Raw genomic sequence first — 4,297 nt, forward strand, 5'->3', positions numbered from 1 at the left:
TTTATGATCAACAGCAACAACCGCTACTTCCTTTGGTATAAACTGGTTATCTATATCTCGAAAGTCTTGTATGTCGATTATATAGTCCATTATTTTATATTCAAAAGTAGAGGTGAGGATGAAGATGACTTTACAAGATACTACAACCAACTGAGCAGAACTCCTTATATACTCGGGTACACATTCGTCATTTTCCGCCTCCATTTTTAACTGATGTTAAAACCCGGTTCTGTTGAACAGGTCTATGCAGGTCTGTGCAGGTTTTAACCCCTGAAATCTACTATAACCTGCTTGGACGCGTCAATTTCCAAGACATTGTAGTATTCTGCGTAGACTATAAAATTAATAGTTTGTTGTAGTGTTTCTTCTACACGAAGCTCAATGCGTAGACTGCCATGTTTAACTAGATTCCAGTGTGATTGACAACTTGCAGAAAGATCAGGTGTAAGATCAAATGCAAAGAGGCAGTATCCATTTGCGTAATCAAAACGATCAATATTATTTCCCTCGTTCGTAATATTAATTCCCGTTTCGGAAAACAGAGTATGATAAGCATCAATGTATAGCTTTCCTTTTGAGAAATCTGGTTGCAAAGGCTTTGACGGGATTTGCATACCATCCACCCCTATTGCAAATACCTATATAGGTGACTAATAGGATTCTATATAAGGATCCTATAAGTGACCTGTATAGGATCCTTTGTAGGGTCACCTATATAGGAAGTATAGGAGCCACTTATAGGAAATGAAACAGCTTCCTGCATAGGACACTATATATAATCCTATAAGTGACCTACATAGGACAGATGATGAACCGGAAGTGTTGCGCAGTAGTTTCCTATAGCAGATATAAGATAGGTGCATGTGTTCTCCAGGTGATAACCTTTTTAATAACAAACAGCTCCTCTGTCCAGCCAGCGTCATATCCTTTTGCAAAGATGTCTCTAGCACGACTGAATCATACATCATCCACACTGTATTTAGGTTCTTTTGTACGGGCATTATTGTATGCATGTACTATTGGTTGAAGAACATCAAGGTATCGATGAGTATTACAGTGTGTAAAGTACCGCCACATACGCTCCTTGATAGTACTAACGATTGCCCACAATTTCTTTTGGCGTCTTAATTCCTTGAAGAAATTTTACAAAACTGACGTCTTCCTGGCACAACAACTGGTTTTCTATACCTAATAGCATCGTTCACTAAATCTGAAATATTTGATTTCTCGACACGTTCTCCGTCGATAAATACAACACCCTGTTTATTCCATTTTATTCTATTTTTAACCTCTGGTTCTTGTAATCTTTCAAGCAAATATTCATTCTTCTCCCTTTAAGTTTTTGGCACAGAGGCAATAATATCATTACATTTTTTGCTTCATCGGTGAAGAACAAAAATCTTTGTAAAACCTGCTGATATAATCTTCATTTTTCACATTTATCAGTGTATCATGGATTTTACTCATCTCATCGTCGAGTCTGAAAATTGCATTTCCAGGTGTTTTTGAGGTAACAAAATTGGTGAATTGTTGTTGTTGTTGTTGTGAGTACAACTGAAACTTAATTTGCTTGACACTATTACTTGGTACAAGTACCATTTTCTTAGCATGTTCCAGTTGAGTAAATATGACAAAGAATTACGAAGATGAAAACATGTTGGAAAAGAGGATACCAAGGACTGGTGCTCGTAAAAGTGGTAAAAATCCCTCTCCTTTTTGCACTATAAAGCGTTTTTTACTATTCCACGAAACCCGTGGTGACACTAGTTTTCTTAATGTATATCTACGTTTTTTTCGATTTTCGCTTCTCGGTTTGTTTTAGAGAAATTTTCCATGTAAAATATTCAATGCACATTCACAGATACTTTTAACGAGTTGTGGGTTAGCTTTTTTTAAAACAGCGCGTCGCTAAACTGTATCCAGATGATAGAGAGCGTGTAACTTTTTAACATTCTTCTTTCCGATGGATTTTCGTGCATGCATCATCATGACAAACGTACAACTGGCACTAGAATAATTGATGAGTCTGCTTTTATACCCCTTGCTGGTACGTAAACATATTGATATGAATCTGACAGAAATATACAAGTTCTAAATCTACAGTTGTCAGGAGTAGATTGTTTTAAATCCATAAGGAGGTAGCCGTAGCTTCTAGAAGTTGCGTCATAATTAACTTCCTGTAGAAAATGTTTATTTTCAGGGTATATCTGTCTTGCGAGATGTTGAATTTGCGCTCGGTCTCTTGGGTTTTTAAATACTACAATATAATTAGCGTTTGAGGAAATATCTCGTTGACGATGCCCTTGGTGAAAAATATTTTGAGATATAAAGATCACACTGAAATTTTCGTGATGACTTCCTTCGGTGAAAAGATCGACGACTGTCTTATTTGACGATTTACGCATAAGATCGTCTATAATTACAAGTTTGGCTCGAGGATCATTGCTATAGTCTGATGCTTGAGGTAAACTTTCATGAAATTCAACTCCCTCCCCGTACTTTTTATAGGATGACTGCCATTCTGAAAAATATAAAATTATGCGAGAAAATACAACATGGCACATTAAATCAATATTTTGAAGAAATTTTTTCACAAAAACCGTTTTACCGCAACCCGTTGGACCAGAAATTATAGACGTAAATGGATGTTTCCACCTTGGATCCATGTTGAAGAATAAAGATAGTACACAGTGTAATCCCTTTTTATCTGATTTTTTACTGTCTTAAAGATGATAGTAAAATGTGATGTCAAAATTAAATCAATATGTACATCAACGAGCTTATATTTTCACCCGCGCGCATGGCACCCAGGCCAATAAACTAATAGGCCTGGCTGCAGCGGCCAGGGTAATGGGCTTCAAACCCTGGCCGTCGCGATGCGGTGGCACTTCTATAAGCTAATTTTCAGCATCCGCAGTACGCGTCCCGCCAGCCAACCCGCCCGCGCTTCCGGGGAGAGTCTTTTTGAATAAAATGTATAGGATAGACTTACCTTCAGTTTGATGACAGATGTTCATGCTACACTGAAAATTTTGTGGGCGTTCTGCTCGCCCACGTAGTAGAGCTGGAACACCAAATGCGTCGCGCGCTGCTCACCTGCAACTTGGTACACATCCTCTCTCATATTGGGTACGCTCTGTTCCCACATTGGAACAGCTGTAATCCCAACAGTATTGATACAGTAACGATCCCTTTAGGCGGGAGCACGGAATCCCCACGCCGAGTTTCGCGCGGAGTTATACAGTTATAGTTTATACTCGTGGGGCAATTTAATTCTCTTTTGTGGGACTGCTGCGTTCCCAACACACGGGATAGGATCTGCTCACACGTTTGGTTCTGTAGCTTACTTAAAAGTGGTCTGGCCACTACATCATCCGTCGTGGTGGCGCTGCTTTGCCACTATGAAGACAGCTGCTTGCCCAAATTTTTTCAGTGTAGAGAACCATTACCCCTTAATATTACCGCTACTACTTTTATTAAAACTATTTCTGAATTTTGTGCTACTTTGGCTGTTTATTATATTTTTTTTATTCGAAAACAAACTATAGCCTGTTTTACAAGTTCTAAATGTTAGAAAATGTTAAAAATATATAAGACGTATAACGTCTGTTGACTGTTACACTTCAAACGCATCGCCTGCAAGTAGTAGTCAACAGGCGTCATACGTCTTATATTTACGGGTACTTTGTAGAGGCTCTATTCGGTTCCTTCGGTCCACCAGGGTACACATACAGGTGGAGAGAGAGAGAGAGAGGTCGAATAACGTAATTTTAGAAAAAATTAGCTACATAAAAAACAAACTACTAAAATCATACTACTGCGAATGTTTCATGTTTTCCCCTTCTTCGACATAACCGTAAGGTAAAAATTCGTAATTTTCAAAGAATGTTCTCTTACAATTGACCAGTTTACACGTACTAGGTAATCTGATAAGTCCCTGAAAAATGAAACACGGAGACGTTTTTTTGGCCAAAGTCGGTTTTATTTTTCAACATACTCTCCTTTTAGGTCGATACAGCGAATCCAACGATTTTCTAACTTTTTGATACCGTCCGAAAAGTACTCGATCGGAAGGTCTCCAAAATACGCCTCAGTTTCAGCCAGGTCTGGTGAATGCGGTGGCTGAGGAACCAATTCGAAGCCGATTTCATGCAATTTTGCTTGTGCAACTAAGCATGAATGAACAGGCGCACTGTCGTGATGATGAAGCGGTTTTTTCTTCTTCAAATGCGGTCGTTTTTCGGCGATTTCGATTTTCAAGCGGTCCAATAATGATGACTAGTATGCTCCGGTTATG

The sequence above is a fragment of the Belonocnema kinseyi genome, chromosome 10, assembly GCF_010883055.1.
Source record: "Belonocnema kinseyi isolate 2016_QV_RU_SX_M_011 chromosome 10, B_treatae_v1, whole genome shotgun sequence".
Classification (NCBI taxonomy): Eukaryota; Metazoa; Arthropoda; class Insecta; order Hymenoptera; family Cynipidae; genus Belonocnema; species Belonocnema kinseyi.